The sequence below is a fragment of the Lissotriton helveticus genome, chromosome 4_1, assembly GCF_964261635.1.
Source record: "Lissotriton helveticus chromosome 4_1, aLisHel1.1, whole genome shotgun sequence".
NCBI classification, from domain to species: domain Eukaryota; kingdom Metazoa; phylum Chordata; class Amphibia; order Caudata; family Salamandridae; genus Lissotriton; species Lissotriton helveticus.
In genome coordinates, this window is record NC_136063.1 from 1,874,421,157 (window position 1) to 1,874,444,444 (window position 23,288).

Below are 23,288 nucleotides of genomic sequence, written 5' to 3' on the forward strand. Positions count from 1 at the left end.
ACACAGTCTGCCACAGCACCCTCATACAACGCCTCAGCAATATCGGTATTCAAGGCAAAGCCTTGGACTGGATCACCTCGTTCCTAGCAGGGAGAACCCAGAGAGTCCGACTTCCCCCTTTCAACTGAGAGGCCACTGAAGTCATCTGTGGAGTACCACAAGGATCCTCACTCAGTCCCACCCTCTTCAACGTCTACATGAGCCCACTCGCATCCATCGCGCGTCAACATAACCTTAACATCATCTCCTACGCTGACGACACCCAGTTGATCCTTTCCCTCACCAATGACCCCAACACCGCCAAAACTAATCTGCATGAAGGCATGAAAGAAGTAGCCGAATGGATGAAACACAGCCGCCTAAAACTCAACTCAGACAAAACGGAGGTGCTCATCCTAGGATCTTCCCCATCTGCCTGGGACGACTCCTGGTGGCCTTCCGCCCTGGGCACAGCACCCACACCCACAGACCATGCACGCAACCTTGGCTTCATCCTAGACTCCTCTCTCTCGATGTCCAGACAAGTCAACGCAGTCTCATCCTCGTGCTTCAACGTACTTCGCATTCTCAAAAAGATCTTCCGCTGGATCCCCCTCGAGACAAGAAAGACCGTCACCCACGCACTGGTCACAAGTCGACTGGATTATGGTAATACATTATACGCAGGAATCACAGCAAAATCACAGAAAAAACTCCAACGCATGCAAAACGCATCAGCGTGACTCATATTAGACGTCCCTCGCCAAGATCACATCACCGGACACCTAAAAGACCTCCACTGGCTTTCCGTCAACAAAAGAATTACGTTCCGTCTTCTCACCCACGCACACAAGGCCCTCTACAATCTAGGACCCGAATGCCTCAGCTCTCGACTGTCCTTTTACAAGCCCACCCGCCAACTAAGATCGTCCAATCAAGCCCTCGCCGCAGTCCCGCGCATCAGAAAATCCACCATGGTTGGAAGATCCTTCTCCTTCCTGGCTGCCAAGACCTGGAACTCACTCCCCACTCACCTCCGCCTTACTCAAAACCACATCTCCTTCAGAAAAGAACTTAAAACCTGGCTATTCGACAAATAATGAACCCCTTCCCCAAGCGCCTTGAGACCCTCTGGGTGAGCAGCGCGCTATACAAATGCCCGAACTTGAACTTGAACTTGAACTAGAGTTACGGGCAGTCAGACCACCAGATTCGTAATCAGCCCCTTAGTCTGGGTAGCTAATTGTTTTATGGACTGATGAACCATGGTCTGTGATCGTAAGTAGCTGGATTTTTTACTGCCTGTTATTGTATTAATTGTGTACTTGTTTTTTTTGTGACTCATGTTTTATGGATCTTGTATTATTAAATCAAAATTATTATGTTGATGAGGAATAGTTATTGTAATGAAAATATACCTTAGTTTGTAATCATCAGCTATTCTGGCAGGTAGAGTCTGTGCCATATAACCATCTACACTCCCCCTCTGCACTACTTAATGAAGACTAGTTTTAAAATGCCATTCATAGAACTGATCACTTCACTAATTACTTGTTATGTTATATATTGGTGTTTATAGAGCACTTTCCATGACTCTTGGCATGCCTGCAGTGCTTTCTGAATTGTTAACTAAGTAGCTATCCAGTAGTAACATTGCACTACTTTAATAAACAAGTCTGGAATGTACATGTTGATTTCTGTGTGTGTGGGAGCTCAAATTAAACATGAGGAAGGATTGATCAATATGCAACGTCTACAGTGATGAGCTCCTATTATATTGAACACAGTTCCTTTCTAAATATGGGAGTGTTTCAGATGGTAAAAGCCATGCATTTATTCTGGGTAAATGAGACCTCTGCACATATCTTTCTCTGTGTGCCAAGGGCTGTATTCATATAATTCATACACGTTTTGCAATCCTTTCTGTATTCATCTAAGAATATTTCTGTAGTGGTTTTGCAGGTCAATCAACAAAGGTTTCAGCAACCTAATCTCCATATCAAATCACAGCTACAACTTCAACTGTGAGCATAGCCTCTCCATTTCTTGAAGGCGTGCATTGTGTACAGTTGATTAAATATATGAAAATCCTATTATTCCACCATTCTAGTTATCCTTCCTTTTTTCATGTGCTGTGGTATTTCTTCCTGTTCATAATATGCCGTGGTCTCATGCCCATGGGGACATTGTCATCATCTCTAAGTTATCATGAGCACGCTGCAGCTTGCCCGCTGCTTTGCCCACATTACCACACAACTTTGTTTTTGCAATAATTTCTATGGCTGTTTTCACATGGGAACTCGTTGCTCTGTTCATTCTCTGCAGGTTCCTGGGATTTTGACTGAGCATTGTGAGAAAGGTCAAACAACAATGCCCCTTGTTATTTTGTTCTGACCAGGCCTTAGCCGTAACAAAACACACTGATTCAGCTGTTTTTTGGGACAACGTACTTTGTTTTATTGGAATACATAAATAGGTAGCACACACTTGGAGAGGAACCATTCCAGGGAGAAGAGCGAGACAACACCTATGATGTAGATCTACCAACTATAGGCTAAGGTATGGGGGCACGTTAGTTAAAATAAATACTTTAAACAGTTTTGTGCCTCTGTCAGATCTTATTGTGGACAAGTACAAGAGTTTGAGCGAAGGGGTGTGTCTTGTTACCACGATTCCTGAGAGATCTTGTAGTGTTGTGTTCTGGGGTGTCTAATCATTAGTTTCCGTGTGAGGGAGTAAGAGAGCAAGTGAGGCACTGTCGCCAGTCAGTCCTAGGCTCATGGGTACTAAGATAGTAGGATGACTCAGTCCCTTTACACCTAGGTCCTTTAATCCTGCACATAGTTCTGTTTTGGGACAGAATCCCTGCAACACCACCCTAAGTTTGCTCCACCCGAGATAATCTGCCTGAGCTATCATCTGTGGACTTCGAATTCACATTGATTCCCCACCAGAAACTTTAGCCAGTTCCTGTAAAGATGCTTTATCTAGACTGTTATTGTTATGTTTTATGTGTCCCCGCCAATGTTCTGGTCTCTTACAGCCAGATTCATGAAGCAAAAATTGGCTCGCAAAGGGCCAGATTCTGCGAATCTGGCCCTTTGCGAGCGCTTTTTTTGATTTGGGATTCATCATCCCAAATGCAAAAATCGCAAATTTTGAAATCGCTAAATTGCGAAGAATTGCATTTAAGGAATCTCTATTTGAGATTCCTTAAATGCAATTCATGAACCATTTTAGAATAGCGAATTCGCAATTTTTGGCCGCTATTTACCGCAAAGTCTGACTTCGTGGTAAATAGCGAAAACTTAGAAAAATGCACTTTAGTGCATTTTTCTAAGTTGGATGTTACACACACACACATGTCCTTTGAACATGTGTGTGCGCAACACCAGTGTAAATCACCATTTCAGAGGTGCTACAGGGTGTCCTTTGGACACCCTGGCACCCTTGAAATCGCTTCCTTATTTGCGATTCGCTAATTGCTAATCGCAAATAAGGAATGACTCCCCATTGGCCCATAGGAATGAATGGGGAGTCATTCCTTATTTGCGATTAGCAATTAGCGAATCGCAAATAAGGAAGCAGTAGAAATCGCTATACATTTTGCGATTTCTACATGCATCCCGTTTTGCGAGTCTTTAATAGCGATTCCTTAATAATCGCTATTAAGGACTCGCAAAAGAGGAGCATGATGAATCTGGGGGTAAATTCCTAGAGCAAGCTGAGATATGTTAGTTTGTTGAATGCTGTGTTACTATGATGATTTTAGTGTCTGTTTAAATCTGTGCGTCTCTGACCCGTTCCATGTGTGCGTCTGTAGACTGTCAGTGCGCATGTCTCTTGCTCCACTGATGAGGTTAGTGTCTCCCTGTCTCAGTATGAACTTTTCCTCTATTTCCATGTCATTACCTGTGACTTCCTATCTTAATGCTCATGTTTTTGTGCCCTTAGATTCCTCTTTTAGTATCTTTCACTATATACTCCATTGACCAAGCCTGTACGGGATTCTTCCTCTCAATGTACAAGTTTATCGAGGATCCAGAGTATGTTTCTTCATCTTCCTGTATTCGTATCTCTTAACACTGTAAGCTTTTTCTCATCCCCGATTTTTAGGTCGAGCCTTTGAGACCTCTTGTATATACTTTAGTATATACTTATATGTGTATGTACTTTGTGGACTCTGGAGATCAGCCCTAGGACTTGTCTGCTTCCGCTCAGGGGCTTTTTTTCTGTTCAACTGCCTCTATTTAACTGTCTTGGTAGAAAATGGCCAGTAAAGGTCAGTAAAATACCAGAATTGCTTTCTGCTTGTTCAACTGCCTCTATTTAACTGTTTTGATAGAAAACGACCAGTAGAGGTAAATAAAATACCAGAATTGCTTTCTGCTGAGTGACTTTCTTTTTTATATTTTTCTGGCAACGGCCTCTATTTCACTTTCATGGTAGAAAACGACCAGCAGTGGTAAGTAAAATACCAGAATCACTTTAGCATTCTCTAGATTCCAGTCCATAGAAATTGTCTTCCACAAGCACCCGTAGACAATAATATTTTTTTCAAATCTTGTATTTTCAGTGATATGACCTCCGAAGGCCCTGATTTTATATTAAACAGAGCTTTGGACTATACAATTTTTAGCTGAAAGTTAATATTTCTCTCCATATGTTCCCATACCTGGTGTGTCACGTAGTTACTTTCCCTCCATGTTAAAGACTAGTAGATGTTTCAGCACCCAGGCTAATGTGCTGCATAGCTAAATACATATAAGGTCCCAATGGCGATAGCGATTGCGTTGCAAATGCTTGTTTCTTTAGTGACCAAGTCTCCTGGAGTCAGTATCCTGAAGTCTTTGAGTCCTAAAGTAAGAGAATTACTTAAATAAAAAAATAACACGTAATAAAGGATTATTACATCGTATTTAAAATGGCTACGGAAATGTCAGCGGAAAAAGATCTTTCCTGCTAACCTTTAAAATGCCCTGCTTAAAACTCAATCATTATTATCAAAAGAACGCAACATAAAATTGCTCTTGTCTGTAGCAAACAAGCTCTCGACAGCAATCACGCTGTCATTTTGCCAAATGAGAAACCTACCAAATCTCGCTTCATTTGTTCCTAGTATTTGCAATACTCAATGCTAATATTGCATCTCAGCTGAATATCCGGAAACAGCCAAAACGCAAGAGTGCCTGTTACTAGTAACGCTCTCTTTATCAGACCTATCTGAGAGCAGGGGTGAAGCTGTCAATGGCGCAGCGGCACCTGGGCCACACCTGTTAAGAGCTCCCTGCACCCCAATTATAGTATTTCTTCGCTTGCACTGCACCCCTTGCTATGGCTCTGCCTAAGAGTAAAATCCCTCTGATATCCAGCCAGTGAATCATCAGGCCGAACTGCAGATTGAACACTCGACCAGAATTGATAAAGCCTTATGTTTAGTCTTCCAGTACAATTCACTGAGAGTTGATACTCTGAAGCCAAATCACGTTGGTAACCACAACAATATGACTGGAAAAGTAGAAGTGGCACGTTAAGGGCGCAGCAGGTGTTATCTGAGTTTCACATCACCATGATGTGAGCTGATTAAACAAGCCCATCACAAGGGAATAAGGGGGAGATTAGGAAAGAAACACCAGGAACAATCTACAAGAACTAAACAGGGAATTGGGAGAAGAAAATCGGGGGAAGTCCCCACTAACTTGAATTGAAGTTTTTTTAAGCAAGAAAAATCTGAAATAAATCCATCGAAAGTGCACTACCATATATGAAAATGAAAGTGTGAGAATCGAAATAAAAAACAAGCATTTGCAATGCAATTGATCTCGTATTTATTAAGTTAGAGATATTAGAGTTGTGAATGAGATTGTTTTTTACTAGAGAGTTTAGATGACTGAGTATTAGGAATTGATATTTGCAAGAGAGACACAGCTGCAGCACTGCCTAGAGGACTTAGAACGAGGGAAGAAGACTTAAAATGAGGAAGTACCAATGAGACAGGAGAAGCAGCTGCAGCACTGTCTAGAGGACTTAAAATGAGGAACTACTGATGAGATCAGAGAAGCAGCTAGCAGCACTGTCTATTAGTAACATGCAGATATTCTTTCGTTCTTATAATGAGAATGTGAATAAAATAAACACATTGCCATAAACCTCTCCTTTCTGCTCATCACTGTTACAAACACAGATCATAACTAACATAAGTCCAGTTCACGATTCCGTTGTTTAAACTGCAGCTGCAAGGATAGTCTGTGGGCAGCCTTTCACCTTGGCTGCTGGGAGCAGGAATCAGGCATTATGACAGCACAAATGAATTGCTATAAGACAAGTCAGTTGAGCAACTGTTCCTGTAAAGTATTGTATTTCGCTTGCACACACACAAATGTAATCTAAGTTGATTAGTATAATGAGTTTTGGTTCTATTGTGTGCTGCCTTGTGATAGGGACCTGCTCGGGTGCTATGATAGATAACAATGGACAGGTGCACAGAAATCTGCACACACAAAACAATGCACACCACTCTCGACCCTTGTGGTTCTTCCAAAATAGTAAATCTTTTTTACAGTTTCATGCAATACTCTATGCATTTATTAATTTTCTGTGCACCTGTCCATAGTTGAGCAACTGTGCCATTTTCTTATTACAAGTTACTAGAGGCAACACAACTGGACTGTAAAAAGGTTAGACCTATACTTATAGTGGGATAGCATACTTTCATATATAATGGAATGTTTATATCTAGCGTGGTCTGCAAGGATGTGCAGTTCAGGCATTTTGTGAACTGGAATGGGGCACATACTATAAAGCTGGATGGTGATTTTCCCGTTTGTTGATCAGCGTTAACACAATGAAGATGTGGCCATTGGTGTAGAGGTTAAATTGCCATGCTTTTGAATCACCGCAGGGCCAACTCAGCTTCTCATCTTAGGAGATGAATTTATAAAGAGTACCATTTAATCTGGTAGTAATGAAAGCTGCTCTTTATATGCAGTTGCCAAAGCTGCACACACATTGATGTCCCTTGGTATTCTTCAGACAACTCTTGCACTGAGTGGCCGATGCGCTATGTCAAAGGAAACAGTGCAGCAGCTGTTAGCTGGGCAGTGCCTGTGTGGCTAGATACTTTCGTGAAGAGATTTTCAGTATAGCAAAGGCAAATGACTGGCGTAAATGACCTGGGCTGGCAGATCGTGCTGGGCTATTCCTATTGGAGCAGGTCAAGACCAATTTGCAAACTGGTGGGTCCAAATGGATAAGGCGTAGTGGGCAAAAGAACAATGAGTTAGAGTGACCCTGATCCACTGGCAGAGGTCAGACTTATTGCAAGAATTCCTCCCATTCCTTTCTTTTGTGTTTCATGTTTCAGTGAAGCCTGTAAAATGGGGAATCAAATTAGACCATTTTAGTAAGTCTTAAAGAATCTGTACAGCTGCAGTTAAGAATCCTATTTTTACACCTTAGCAGCACTGTACTACTTCTAGCCATCTAGCGACTCTTAGGCAGTGCCTCCACTGCAACACGTGAAGGACTGCTTTACACCTTGAAAGATACAATTAAGCATAATGTTGTCATCTGCATTCCTATATTTGACACACGCATTCGAAACAGAAACCATTGCCAAGGACAAGAGATCTCTCAAGTTACTGAAAGAAGGCATGTAGACCCTATAAAAACTCTTCATAAATACATACTGCACATTTAAACCACTAGGGTGACCTAGTGATAACATTCAATCACTTTTAGTTTGGCTGTGGAATGCAAGGCGAGGCAGATGCTGAACTGTTGAGCAATCACTCCATACTAGGGCATTTTAAAATGGCTGGGAGTAGTAGGTCACCCAACACACAGGATGGATTCCTCCCACTGATTGAATCCGTAGTCAGACAAAAACACTTCCAGTAATTAGCCCTAACCAGTGCACACAAACACATGAGCTGTGCTAGAAACATCATGAGACGCCTTATTCAGGGCCTTGTGGCCCAATGTCCCTTTATGCAGCCACCCCCAGGCGTTCACTGCTTGTTTTCTAAGAGAATGACAAGCAGAAATAGCAAGTAAAAGATAAATTGCAGCGCTCATGAAATGGGCACTGGACTGAGAGTTTAAGTATGTTACACTTGATTAAAAACATGTAGGTAGGTGAGCCATAACACAACTATTATACTCAAGCTGTGGGAAGAGGAGCAGAAGTTGAAGTTGAAGGGTTTTGTAAAGTGCTCTACTACGGAACGGTTTCTTGGCACTGCAGAAAAACTAACCTGAGGGTAGCAGGGGAGGAACTACAGGGGGTAAGCTAGAGTGAAGAGGTGGGTTTTGAGAGCTTTACGAAAGTCCATGTAGATGGAAATGGGTCTAATGGTGAACGGAAGTACGTTCCAGAAAAGGGGGGCAAGGGTAGAAAAGCTAGAACCGCCAAGTTTTTTCCTGCGGTAGTGAGGTACGCTAAGGAGAAGCTGGGTAGAGGAGCGAAGGCTTCTGCTAAGGATATAGGCCCTAATCTTCGATCTAATGAAGTCAGGAGCCGTACCGGCCAATGACAAAAAGATCAGGCAGCCCATCTTGAATATGGAGCGTTCCAAGATGGGAAGCCAGTGAAGGGCCTTTAGCAGGGGAGAGATGTGATGGAATTTTGGAAGTCTGTAAATGAGGCAGGCTGCCTGGTTTTGGATAAGCTGCAAGCGACGGCGCTCGTATGCGGGAATACCAACATACAGACCATTGCCATAGTCCAGGCGAGATAAAATCATGGCCAAGATGATACGTTTGAGGGCTTCAGCAGAAAAGAGACAGGAAATTATGCGGATGATTCTGAGGGTCAGGAAGCAAGATGAGACTACTGAGCTGATCTGGGGACGCATAGAGAGGTCTTGACTGACTTTAATGCCCAGGGTTTTCACAGGGGCGGAGGGTAAAGGGGGGAACCAAGGGCAGGGGGCCAGAAGGCAGGAGTCCAAAGGTTAGAAGGGCCACCGATCAGGACCAACTCCGTCCTATCAGGGTTCAGTTTTAATTGATTAAGGTTCATCCAGTCGTAGATGAATGTCAGGGTGAACGGAACTTGAGAATAGAATCAGGAGAGGAGGAAAGGTTAAAAATGAGCTGAAGGTCATCGCGTAATTATACACCATGACCTCCATTTCCTGCAAAGCAGTAATAAGGGAGTGAATATAGAGGTTGAAAAGGAGGGGGCAGAGAGACGAGCCCTGGGGCACCCCGCAGGAGACTGGACAAGTGGGGGTGGAAAAACCCTCCAGTCTAACGGCCTGGGTGCGGTCCGCCAAAAAGGAGGTAAGCCAGGCCAGGGCCGATCCCCGAACAGCGGCGCCCCCGACACGGTCAAGGAGGATGGAATGGTCGACCGTGTCGAAGGCGGCAGACAGATCGAGGAGGACCAAGACCTGAGGAGAATTGATGTCAGCACTCCTCCTGAGCTCATCCACCATGGAGAGAACAACGGTCTCCGTGGAGTGAGCAGGGCTGAAACCGGCCTGGTTAGCGGCCAGGAGGTGATTAGCTTCGATAAAGGTGGAAAGACAGGAAGTGATATGGCTCTCCAAGATTTTGCCCAGGAGTGGAAGCAAAGAAATGGGTCTAAAGTTCGATAGAAGAGTGGGGTCAGCGCCCAATTTTTTGAGAATGGAGATAACCGTGGCAGCTTTAAACAGGTCTGGAACAGTCCCCCGAGTGATGGAAGAGTTAAGCAGAGTGAGGGGGCATTCGGGCAGCTGGAGAAGATCTCCCTCAGAATATAGGCAGGGCAAAGGTCAGTGGGAGAGCCCGTCTTGACTTTCCCCAGCAGAGTCAGGAAGGCTTCCTTGGAAATCAAGGGGAAGTGGTCCAGGGTAGGAAGGGTCGGCGGCTGTGAGGGACAGGAGAAGGAAGGGGGAGGCCGGGGAATGTGGAGCTTCATTGTGGCAATCTTCTCAATGAAGTAGTCGTTGAGGGCATTGCAGAGGGATTGGGAGGGAATGGGCTTAAGGGCCACTCTATCAGAAGCTGCAAGCTCATGTACGATCGTAAAGAACTCTTTGGGTTTATTGACCGCCTGCTGAATCTTCTGGGAAAAATATTCTGATTTGGCTGAGAGTATAGCTTTTTTATAAGCACGAAGGAGGGACAAGTATTGAGCCTTAAGATCAGGACAGTACCTACGCCTCCAGTGGCGTTCAGCCTGCCTGAGCGCAAGTTTCTGGGTTTTAAGATTGATGTTCTACCATCTGTTGGCGTCATGACAGCGACATGTTCTGATCCGTCTAAGGGGGGCAACTTGGTCACAAGCAGCAAGCAGCCAGCTGTTAATGGCGCCCACCTGAAAATTAGGAGAGCTGTCAGCCAAAACAGGAGATGAGGAAGCTAAAGAGCGACAGAGAGCAGGCAGATCCACTTGGTTCCAGTTTCGGGCCCAGGTGTTTTTGGGAAGGGAGGGAATATTGGCCGCCCCCAGGTCGAGAGAAAAAGAGATCAAAGAATGGTCCACTTATTAAGACCTTTGCAGTTGTGAGCAGCGACCCTGGAGGAAAGCAATCTGTGCAAAGGCTGCAATGCCCATAAAGTAGAAGGGAGGAGGAGCCATCACAAGCTGTACAGTTTGATGGCCAACCAAAATGTTCCCTTAGTGAAATCGCCAGGGAGGGAACTAAACATACAAAGGAGGGACATTTGCACAAATGCACTAATACGTCTGCATTTCTGAATGCCACAGAGAGCAACCAATGGCAAATGGTGGGTTTTACAAAATACCACAGACCAGATACAACAGGTCGAGGCTCGACCTAATGAAACGTCTCAACGGAAATTCTTTAATTTGAAATACAACAACTTACTTCACTGGAAAACTGCATTCGAATGGAGTACCAAAACCCTTCTTTGTCTGCCATAAGTTCCCATTTTCATATTTTAAAGTTTCAGGTATTTAGTGACAGAGAACCCTGACTAGAAATGCTCAGCTTTGGGTTGCATGTGCAGAAACCACTTAGACGTTACCAAATGGCGTTATATGAAGTTGCCCCAGTATTGGAACTTTCATAGATTCCCATGCTTTGTATCATTCCCCGTCGTCGGAATGGGAGCCTCGGTAGTATAAAAACCATAGAAACAAAAGAGAAACTTAGGCCTAGGCCTCATCTCATTTTGTATCCTATCACCCTCTTTTTGTAAAAAGAGACCAAACTTTTGCCAGGACCAATCAGAGCAGCCTCACCCTCTGGAACCTTCCTGAGAGAGCTCAGAGCCTCAGATTTTTCTACCGCACGTTGTGCTAGGGAGTCGCCACTGAGCTCTGCTCAGCTTTTCTTCAAGTTTCTACTGGATCAACATGTCTGACAAGGAGAAGAAGGCCTTGTACAGGGCCTGTGCCTCTTGTGGGAAAAAACGTCTGTTTGTGGAGGATAAGCATGACAATTGTATTTACTGCTTATATCCTGACCACAAGGCCACAGAGTGTAAGATCTGCAGAACCTTCTCCAAAAAGACTCTTCGGGACAGGGAAGGTCGTCTGTTAACCTGGCTTCAAAAAATGAAGACTCGCAAGGAGGTGCTCTCTTCGGAGGAGGAAGATTCCACGTCTTGTGCTTCCTCTCACAGATCGAGGAAGAGGGGTAGGTCTCCTCAAGGATCTTCTACATCTCAGCCCTCCCTTTAGGCCCCTCACAAGATCTCTGATAGGTCTGAGAGGGCTGGTCCCCTTCAATCTCCTCACGGAAGTGTAAAGGAGAGGCAGGGACAGGCTGCTGGAGTGAGTGCAGCTTTAAAGGACGTGAAGGAGGTTCCTCTGTCTCCCCCTCCGTCCAAAAAGGCCAAATCTAGTGACAAACACTCTTCAGTCACTTCAGGACCTGGGCCGGAAAAGAAACAGCGCCCGTCGACGACGAAAACACCAGGTACGTCGTCGACCGTTTCTTCAGTTAAAGTTCCCGCCGTTTCTGTGGCTCCGTCGACGGGCTCGTCGACGGTAGCGCCCTCCACGATGACTTCGTCGTCATTCAAGGTCCCCAGTTCGTCGGCGCTAACATCTTCCGCGTCGACGACGGCAAGCAAGGTACTGTCGACGGCAGCGGTGTCGACGAGAACTACGTCGACGACGACGACCACCTCGACGTCGACGACGATGTTGATGACGACGAGTTCGTCTACGAAGCCGTCGACGGTGGTTCCGTCGACGACAAGACCGGCGTCGACGAAAGCGATGGTACCGTCGACCATTCCGTTGACAGCATCGTCGACGGGACCGTCGACGGGGCAAAAGATGCCTTTTTCAATGCAGAAGATGAAGATTACGCCGGAGATGACTTCTCCGCGACGGGTCTCTGCGCATCTTCCTACTATGCTTCTAGACGATGAATCTGAGGAGGATGAAGTTGAAGTTGAGGATGATGATTATGGTCCTGCCTATAGTCCCTCTGACTTGAATGTCAAGATGCAGGAGACAGACACGGAGGAGTGTTACGAACATGCGGGTGGCCAGCAGTCCTATCCATATGTTCGGGAAGAGAGACATGCTCCGAGTTTGGGCCAGGGCATGGTAGCCATGCCCTCTTCACTCATTTCCGACCTGCAGCTGATGCTGCAGGATTATCGGAAAAGGTTTCCGTCGGAACCTTCTGGACAGTCTGCAGTTCCTACACAGTCACAAGTGCAGCAGGCTATTAGTCTTACAGTGGCACACCCCTCGCCACCACCGGTTGCACCTGAGGTCCGAGTCCCCACTCCGGATCCCACACCCTTTCATGATGTCCAACAGGATACCTCTTCAGATGAGGAGGCGATACAGGTGGATCCCTTGGTTGATCCGTTGCAAGACCCGGATTTGGATCAAGGAGACAGTGGGCCACAAGATCCGGACGCTGCTGGTCGTGACACGCGCATCTCCCCTCCTGTGGATATAGGGGGTTTTCATCACCTGATGGAAAGGGCAGCTAAAAGATTTGGATTGCCGATTTCGAGAGAAGAATCGGAATGTTTCCTTTATGACTTTAAGGAACAACACCGGAGATCGGTCAAGTCTATTCCCATCATTGAACATGTATGGGAGGAAGGGATGAAAATTATGCAAAATCCGGCCACGGTGATTCCAGTCCTCCCGCGGCTGGAAAAGAAGTATAAGGCTCTGGACGGCAGTCCTGCTTGCCTTCTTGGTCAGCCGAAGCCTGATTCAGTCATCTCTCAGGCGGCTCAAAGCAAGTCCAAGAACCCGTCCACACCTTTGACCACACCACCGGATAAGGACGGTCGACGCCTAGATAACGAGGGGAAGCGGTTTTCCTCAATGGCCAGCTTGCTTGTTAGAGCGTCCAATGCTCTTGCCATCCTCGGCCGATACGACCGACAGATGTGGTGCGACATGGAACCCTTCGTGGAGCACTTACCAGAACCCACAAAGGAGGAAGCCAAGAAGGTGCTTATAGAGGGGGAAAAGTCTTCTGCTGAGGTTATAGACTGTGCAATGGACATTGCTTCCACGGCATTTCGAGCCTTGGCTGGCTCGGCAGTACTACGACGCCAGGGCTGGTTGAGAGCCACCTGGTTTCGCCAGGAGGTCCAGAATAGGATCCTGGATCTACCATTTGATGGGGACATGCTGTTTGGCAAGCACGTGGACGATGCTCTGCAGAATATCAAAAAGGATACGGACACTGCAAAGGACTTAGGGTCCCTCACCTACCGGAAAGTCCCCTTTAGGGGCGCACGAGGCAGAGGATTTACATCATACAGAGGGAACCAACAGAGATATTCCTCTCAGCCTTCTCAGTCCTATAAGCCCCAGTACTCCAATCAGCGCCAGGGACAATCGGCGTCTTTCTCTCGCCACCAGCCGCGGGGCCGTCAGACCCGGCAGGGACGTGACAACACCAAGCGTCAATAGCGGCTTTCCGGCTCTACCTACTGTTCCTTCCCTCCCAGTCACATCAGTGGGGGGCAGGATTTCTCTGTGTCTGGAGAACTGGAGATCAATAACATCGGACCAATGGGTCCTCAAAATTGTAGAGAGTGGCCATGTGTTGGAGTTCCAAGACCTTCCTCCGACAAGAGCTCCGGGCACCATCCGCAGGGGACAGTTGGGACAACTCCACCTCGAAGCCCATCAACTGTTCCTCAAGGGAGCGATAGAACCGGTGCCTCTGTCCCAGAGGGGCCGGGGTTTCTATTCAAGGTTCTTCCTCGTGCGGAAGACGATAGACACTTGGCGCCCCATCCTAGACCTGCGGGAGTTCAACACCTATCTCGTCAAGCTCTCCTTCAGGATGGTCACTCTCCAGGAAATTCTTCCTCTCTTGAATCCAGGCGACTACTTGGCGTCGCTGGATTTAGAAGACGCGTATTTCCATATTCCGATACATCCAGCTCACAGACAATACCTACGCTTCACAGTGGAAAAGAGCCATTTTCAATTCAAGGTGCTTCCGTTCGGCCTTCGGTCGGCACCAAGAGTGTTCACCAAGGTGTTGGCGCCGGTTGCAGCCTTTCTTCGGAAACATTCTTTAGAAGTTTTTCCTTACTTAGACGACTGGCTCGTCAAGGCACCAGCTTTCGAGGAAACTTCTCATGCAGTGGCAACTTGCATCCATTTGTTCCATTGCCTGGGCCTTCAGCTGAACGACCGCAAGTCAGTCCTGCTGCCCTCCAGAACGGCCAGATTCCTGGGATCCGTGTTGGACACCACGCAATGTACAGCTCGTCCCTCGGAGGAACGACAACAAAAGTTGATGATTTCGGCTCGACTACTCTGCCGCAAACAATTCCTGTCTGTCCGCCAATACAAATCCCTTCTCGGGTCGATGTCATCCTGCATACCATTGGTACCACATTGCAGGCTGCGAATGCGTCCTCTGCAGGAGGAGCTAGACAAGCAATGGCGCCAGGCAGAGGGGTCCTTCAACGACAAGGTGGTGGTGACAGCAGCGATGAGACAGGCGAGCAAATGGTGGCTTCTAAAGAGCAATATCGGCCAGGGTCTGTCATTCAGGAGTTCACCTTCACCCATGGTACTGACCACAGACGCGTCACTGGAGGGCTGGGGTGCAGTTCTCCGAGAGCTTCAAGTCAGTGGCCACTGGAGTCCAGGACAGCGCCAGTGCCATATCAATTTCCTGGAACTGATGGCCATTCGGTTGGCCTTGCAAGCTTTTCTGCCCAGAGTTCGCAACCATTCAGTGCTGGTCCGGACGGACAATACGACGGCCATGCACTACGTCAACAAACAAGGAGGCACCAAATCGCTGACTCTGTCCGCAGAAACTCAGCGAATTTGGGATTTTGCGATTCTGAACAACATCACTCTGAAAGCCGAACACCTGGCGGGAACTCTCAATGTCAAGGCGGATGCCTTGAGTCGACAGACGGAGGTGACTCACGAGTGGGAGTTGAATCAAACCATTCTGGACAGGGTGTTCTCAGTCTGGGGGACACCAACCATCGACCTCTTTGCTTCACCGGAGAACGCCAAATGCCGGTTCTACGCAAGCAAAGTTCACCATCAGGGGTCCCTGGGGAACGCTCTTTCGATGGCTTGGTACAGCGCATTCTTTTACGCTTTTCCTCCAATTCCCCTCATTCCTCGAGTCCTCAGGAAATTGAAGGCGGAGCCCTGCAAGATGATTCTAATTGCTCCAGCACGGCCCAGACAATTCTGGTACACCGAGCTTCTGAGGCTCTCCCGAGCTCCTCCGATTCACTTCCAACCCATTCCGTCCCTGTTGTCCAGGAATCAGGGGCAGGTTTACCATCCGGATCCGACATCACTCCACTTGACAGCGTGGCTCCTGAACACAGAGAGTTCAGTCATCTAATGCTCTCTCAGGAATGCCGGGAGGTCCTGGCTCATGCCCGAGCTCCAAGTACCAATAAGACTTACAAGGCGAAATGGAAAAGATTCTGCCTGTGGTGTCAACGTCAAGGTCTCCATCCTTACACTTCCCAACCCCATCAATTGTTGCCCTATTTACTATCTCTGGCTAAGTCGGGGTTGGCACATTCATCTGTAAAGGTACATCTGGCGGCCATATCGAGGTATCGACGCAATTCTTCGGGTCCGTCCTTATGGTCCTCTAGGGTTGTCAAACAATTCTTGAAGTGATTATTCCTGATGTATCCTCCAGTTCGTCCTCCTCCTCCAGTGTGGCAGCTCAACCTGGTCTTGGCGCAACTCATGAAGGCTCCGTTTGAGCCTGTACACAAAGCAGACTTAAAGTTCTTGTCTTGGAAGCTGGCCCTCCTGGTGGCTCTCACATCTGCGAGACGAGTGAGTGAGCTTCAAGCACTCTCCATAGTGCATCCATTTTTGCAATTTAAAAAGGAGGTTCTTATCCTTCGGACCAATCCAAAATTTATACCGAAGGTACCATCGGAGTTTCACTTAAATGAACCCTTGATTCTGAAATCTTTCTTTCCGCACCCTTCTACGCCTGCGGAACGCACGCTCCATTCTTTGGACGTTCAGAGATGCTTAAAGTTCTACTTGGAGCGCACACGTCCTTTTCGGAAGACGACTCAGTTGTTTGTGTCCTACAGTGCACCACGGAAGGGATTGCCTTTGGCAAAGAGTGGCATTTCCCGCTGGATCTCCAGTGCGATTCAGTTCTGTCATCAGGAAGCTGGCAAGCCACTGCATGGAAGAGTCAGGGCACATTCCACGAGATCAGTGGGCGTCATCAGTGGCTCTCTTTTCAGGAGTGGCCATTAAGGACATATGCAGGGCAGCAACGTGGAGCAGTACTCATACCTTCATGAAACACTACTGCCTGGAGTCTGCAGGACGAGACGACGCAGCTGTTGGTCAAGCAGTCCTGCGGAATCTTTTTCATTGAGAGGTGAGCTTTCCCTACGATCCCTCCAGCCTGGTGAGCACATTTTGTTTGTTTTGCTATGCTTTATGTATTACTTATATGGTTATGTGATGCCATGTACGTACAAAATGTGTTCTTCGTAATTTACTGCTAGCTACCCTGATACAAAGCATGGGAATCTATGAAAGTTCCAATACTGGGGCAAGAAAACAAGTTACTTACCTGTAACTTTGGTTCCCCAGTATTGGTAACTTTCATAGATTCCCATGCGCCTGCCCGCCTCCCCGGGGAAAGCTCAGCCTGGTTACAGAGTTAGTGGCGGTTTGCACAACGGCTACGAAAATCTGAGGCTCTGAGCTCTCTCAGGAAGGTTCCAGAGGGTGAGGATGCTCTGATTGGTCCTGGCAAAAGTTTGGTCTCTTTTTACAAAAAGAGGGTGATATGATACAAAATGAGATGAGGCCTAGGCCTAAGTTTCTCTTTTGTTTCTATGGTTTTTATACTACCGAGGCTCCCATTCCGACGACGGGGAATGATACAAAGCATGGGAATCTATGAAAGTTACCAATACTGGGGAACCAAAGTTACAGGTAAGTAACTTGTTTTCATCTGCATCACGCTGAATGTAATTTGATGAAAGCAGTTCAGGGGAAGTCACATATTACGCAGGCACAAACAGAGGTGGCATGCTGTAAAACCAGGATAAATTAGGAATGGGCCAAAGATATTGCAAAGGAATATCATCTTTTTTAGGAAAGAGTGTTACAAGTTTGGGGAGGCAATAGGTAGATGTTTGGCCAAGAAGATCAGATGTAAGGAGGTTAAAAATACTATTATGGCAAGTGAAGACTGAACAGGGAATATAGTAGAAACACCAGAAGGAATCTTAGAGGTCTTCAGGGCTCTCTATGAGGGGCTGTATTCAGAGGATAGTGACACTCAGGGGGCAGGGGAAGATTTGTACAAAGATCCTTAAAGGAAATGTTTGACTGAGGAAGACTAGAAGGCACTTAAGGAACCAATTACAATGGAAGAGCTTGTAGATGCTGTAGGTTCATTAGCTATAGAGAAAGCCGCTGGTCCGGGTAGGCTCTTGCTAGAACTGTACAAACTCTTTTACCAGAAATACAATAAGATATGCTAGCTGTGCTCCGAGAGGCACAAAAGGGTGCTGCCCTGCATCATGGGAAGAAGCCAGTATTGTCATTTTTCTTAAAAAAGACAAGCCACACAAACTTCCAGGCTCATTCAGACCGATATCGCTTATACATTGCGATGGGAAAATCTATGCTGAAATACTAGCAACACGACTCACCAGAGTGACTACACCTTTAGTTTCGGTCCACCAACATGGATTCATACCCGGGAAAGGCACGGTCAACCAAATAAGCAGAGTTACAACAATGCTGGATATTGCCAACACATGTAAACTGCCATGTGGGGTGATACTATTGGATGCTGAAAAAGCGTTTGACGGTGTCTCCTGGGAATTTCTATGGGCAACAATGAGGTGGCAAGAGTTTGGAGCTGGGTTTATTCAGGCAATTAAAGCTATGTATGGATCACTAAATGCTCGAGTCTGTGCGCTGAAGCTAGAGTCAAACCCCATGTCCATATCAAGGGGTACCCGGCAGGGCTGCCCCTGCTCCCCTCTGCTATTTGTGCTATATATCAACCCGCTCCTAAACCTATTGGAACAAGGCTAAATGCCCAATGATCAGGCTCTAAGCAGGAACGGGTTAAAATATTAGCATATGCAGACGATATAGCGATAGTCTCGCCGGATCCCGCCGCCACATTGGTAGAGACGGAACAACTGGCATCAATATATGAGAGGAGCTCAGTTTATATGCACAAGACACTGGCCAAGACACAGGTTATATGCACAGATCAAATACTTTTTTACGATCCGAGAGTTATGGAGGTGGTGAACTATTTGGGTGTGCGATTGAATGTGTATCTTGATTCAATGGTTGTATCTAACTGGGATCCTCTGTTACGTAAGATTAAAAAGGAATTAGATAGGATGGAGGGTCTACATTTGTCAATGCTGGAAGATGCAATGTTCTAAAAGGTTCTTTACTTTTTTGGGGCAGTCCCACTAGAAATTAGAAGGAAACAGATTTAAAAAATTCCAATCTATCTGCAGCAGCTTTCTGTGGGCACCGGGGAAGTCCGGCCGACCACTGACATTTATGTCCCTTCCACAAGAACTAGGGGGCTGGGCAGTCCCTAACTTTCAGTTTTACTATTGGGCATGCTTAATACAATATATGGGAATTTTATTAGTTGGGGTTAAGGACGAAAGTATAGAAGATATACCACATATATTTAAGCTACTATTTGGCTCTATAACAGAGAGAACTTTTTTTAAAATCCTTGAGACCAGTTTTTACAAAAAAACTCATTTTAAGGTGCTTCAGGCCGCTCATAAGGCCTGGCTTCAGATCAAGCGGCCAGGATTAATTATTACACTTCCACGGACACACCAGTTTTACTTCCTCCTATTTTTTTGGATGGCATCATGAACAGATGGAGAAGTAAAGAAATTCTGACGCTAGGAAATCTAATAGATGGTAATGGTATCAGGACTTACACTTTATTAATGGCTAAATATGATCTCCCTAAAACAGACTTTTTTAAATATCAACAAATCCGAGACTACTTAATTAAAACAGGGGATGCCCTATGTTTAGCACAGAAACATTATCTCTTATAAGTGGTGAAGGGGTTGGGAAGGATTGGCAACATTTATCAAGCACTTATTGAAACACAAAAGGATGACGTGGAGGCACAAAATACTAAATAGAATATCAGGCTGTCATTAAGGGGCAATATTTTGCAAGTGTCTATTGCACTAGCGGATAAACTTCTAATATCTTCCAATGTCAAAACACAGCAGTATAAAACCATGTGTAATTTGTATTATACACTGGCAAAAATTGCGCGTTGGGGCGATAAGTGAGGACAAGTGTACCCGGTGTGGGAGGGACCAGGCAGATATAGTTCATATGTTTGCTACATGCCCAGAATCAAAACAACTAATTAATAGGATGCATACCTTTCTGACGGAAGTTATAGGGGTGCAGATCGAGATAACCCCAACAGTTATGATGTTGGGGGTGTTGGAGGATGCCATTCTAACACAGGGAATGTATACATTCAGATATTTAGTATATATCGCTGTTGCTGTGGCAAGATTGTGTATAGCATCACTGTGGCATCAGAAAGAACCCCCTACTTTCGAGATGTGGAGAGGAAAGCTGTTTGCCATATGTAAACTCAAACCTAGTCTCTAAAACCATCAAAGGGTTACAGAAGCGAAGATTGGGCGTTAACATTTGGGGGGCTTTGACAGAATTTATGACATCCACAACACAAGTAACCTAATAATCAAACCCTGTCACTTCAAAAGGTCTAAATTGTGCTTTGCTGCATAGATCTCCTGCTCTGTCTCTAATTGTATGTGTATGTTCCCGGTTCACTGCTTCTGAACGCACAATGTGATTTTACTGCATATTCTCCTGTCTCTGTTTCTCTTGTTTTATGTATATGCTCTTTGTAAATGACTACTGGCTAAAAAAAAAAAAATATAAATATATATATTTTTTTTAAAAGACAGAGAACCCTGACAATCTTATGAAACAGATTTCAAATGATAGACCTTCAACACTTTATTGTGCCAAAACCACATTTTTGAACAGCTTGTTTTAAATCTGCATTTTTAATTCCCTGTTCAGTTGAACTCCTCATATTGTTAATTTCCTATTGCATTTCCTTAGAAAACGCTCCTCAAGAATTCCTAATTTTTGTGATGAGTATAGATGTTAGTAGTCTGTTTGTTTGTTATATCTTTTTGATGCACACTGCAATAGAACACTTTTTTATCAAGTGGCAGTGTGCTGCTGATGTTGGAAGAAATCATTCAATCAGCGTTTTTTTAGGAAGGATAAGGAAGTTTTTTTTACAAATATGTTGTAATTTTACCTTTCTGGACCTTTATCCTCCCTTGCTATTCAAATCATGAGAGGTTTTTTTCTCTCAGTAATGGTGCATCTGATTGCAGCAGGGAGTCAATATATTTTTTACTGCGTGAAACCATTAAAAGAAATCATCAACGTTCCCAAAAACAAGGGTAAAAAATATGTTGTTAGTCTTTTCTGTGATCTTTAAAAACACCTTTAGTCAAATAACTTTCAATTGAAAGATGAGTCTGCCTACGTAGGCAAAATCTAAGCCTAATCACCAAAAATACCAGTTGTGCTTCATGCATCCATCCACCAAAACAGTACCTTGAAAAAACACACAAGTTAATAAATTAGTAGCCTCATGCCTGAAGTCAGCTAACTTACGAATCTTGGCTTTTTTGCCTATAAACACTTCCTTCTGCAACTGATTATTTCCTCCTTGATAAATTCAGGAGAGCAGTTACCAGAATCCAAAGGATCATGGACACTGGCTGAAGATATGACCAGAGAGCCCTAGTTGTACATGATGTGTGCGCATGCCTCTCCAGTACCTCTTGTTGTTTGCGTTTTGTTTTTCTTGGTATAATTATTAAGCACAAATTTCAGTTTGCAGAGTGTCATGTTAGGTTATGTTAATTGGATTTCTAGAGCGCAACGGTTACCCTGAGGTGTCCTGGCGCTATGAACTGCCTACTGGTTAGCGGATAAATGATATCAATGAGTGAACAGCCATGTCTTCAGCACTCTTCTAAACGAGAGGAGATCTGCTGCATTGAGCTCTACTTATCAAATCTGGCCTCAAGCAGCAGCTCCTTCTCTCACTAATGCATGTTCATGCTTCAGCGACTATTAATTATGGGTATTTTGCAGAAGTCAGCTCCAGATGGCATGGGAAGACTGGAGAGCCAGATATGATGTTTTGCAAGCATCTCTGAAGGTTGCAGCAGCGGGGGGAAGAGTGCACTGTTTTACAAATGTTATCAATGTACTAGGAAGGAGTTGGTACAAGAATAATTAATGCACATCTGGCATGCCTGAAAACCGAACTGTTGAGTTAACGTCCAGTGCTGGACAATGGTAGAACTACCTGTGCTTAGAGTTTTTTTGTCAGACATCTGGCTGGAGCTCCAAGAGCTCCCAAGTCATTCAGCTGATTAAATCTTCACTCTTAAAGAACAATTATGCTTATGAAGTTCGTTGAAGGTTTGGGCGTTGGCATGCATATCAACTCTATTTTTTGCAAAAGAAATATACATTTGGAAATTGATAAGGAGGATACGTTTCTAAACAGAACACAAACTAAACGCTGTTTCTTTATATTTGTTTTATTAAATGTCAATAAATATGTGTCTGTAGTGGCAATAGTATTATTAGCATTGTTCTATGGTACGCACTTTATACCATAGCCTTCAGCGATATACTGATTATAAACACGTCTAAGCCAATTATCATTTGTTGTGGCACACCTCTAATTACCATGGTCATTTATTGCAAGAATATCTCAACTAAACATCTCAAACTTACACATATTGACCTTCATTGGCCCCCTGAATATCGACTACCAGTAAACTGTGAAGAGTAAGACTATTTAGGTAAGGATAGAATATTATTATTAATCTTCACAACTACCTATCTTGAAGACATATGTTTCTTAAAAGGTATGCAGATGTGGGTTTAAAAGTAATACATCTATAATATATATACTTACTTGACAATGATAGTTGATATTTTTGTAGGTGGAGGTATGTGACATTGATATTTTGACATACAACCCCTCAAATAGGCCAATAGTTGAAGAGGGCTAGCCCAAATCCACTCTATGTACGTATTAGTACAGATGTGTTTTTTATTATTTTTATTACAAAGACAGATAAAGTATTCTGCAAGAAATGACATTTAGTGCAAAATTACAATTGACAAAACAAAATAAACCACCTTTTAATCTTGTCCACCAAGATTCTCACACTGCAAACCTTCACCCCCAAGTCAGAGAATACAGCTTTGCGAAAACTCTTACCATCTACGTTGTTATGTAAAATTCCATGTAACTGCCAAAGTATCACAATAATCCACCCTTAAAGGTATACTGGCTTTAGCATGTATTTTTCACCATACATAAGTCAGCCCTGTATTTGTCCTAACATTTCTTAATAAACTGATCTGCTCTATTGAATGTGATGTTACTTTTCTCAGTGAACCTATCAAGCCTAGACCCTTTCTCATTTGTTTGTCACCATCACAAACTAAACCCTATTGTATTTGAGCATAAGGCTTCTCACAAGACAACCATATATGTATAAAATCATATTTGGCAAAACAATTACCCACTCCCCCTTAGAGGACATAACAAGGGTTATCAATCTGAAAAAAGTCTACTCCCACAGATTCTTTCTGAGTGGTAAACAATACCAAGCACTTGCCTTCTACTGTAATCTGTTTGATTTAATGGAACAAAATAGGAGTCTGCAGATTTTTAATACAGTGCAATAGCAAACCACCATTAAAACCCTCTCCGCTTTACCAAGTGCTTTATACAATAACTAAATCAGGCCTGCAGTCTTTG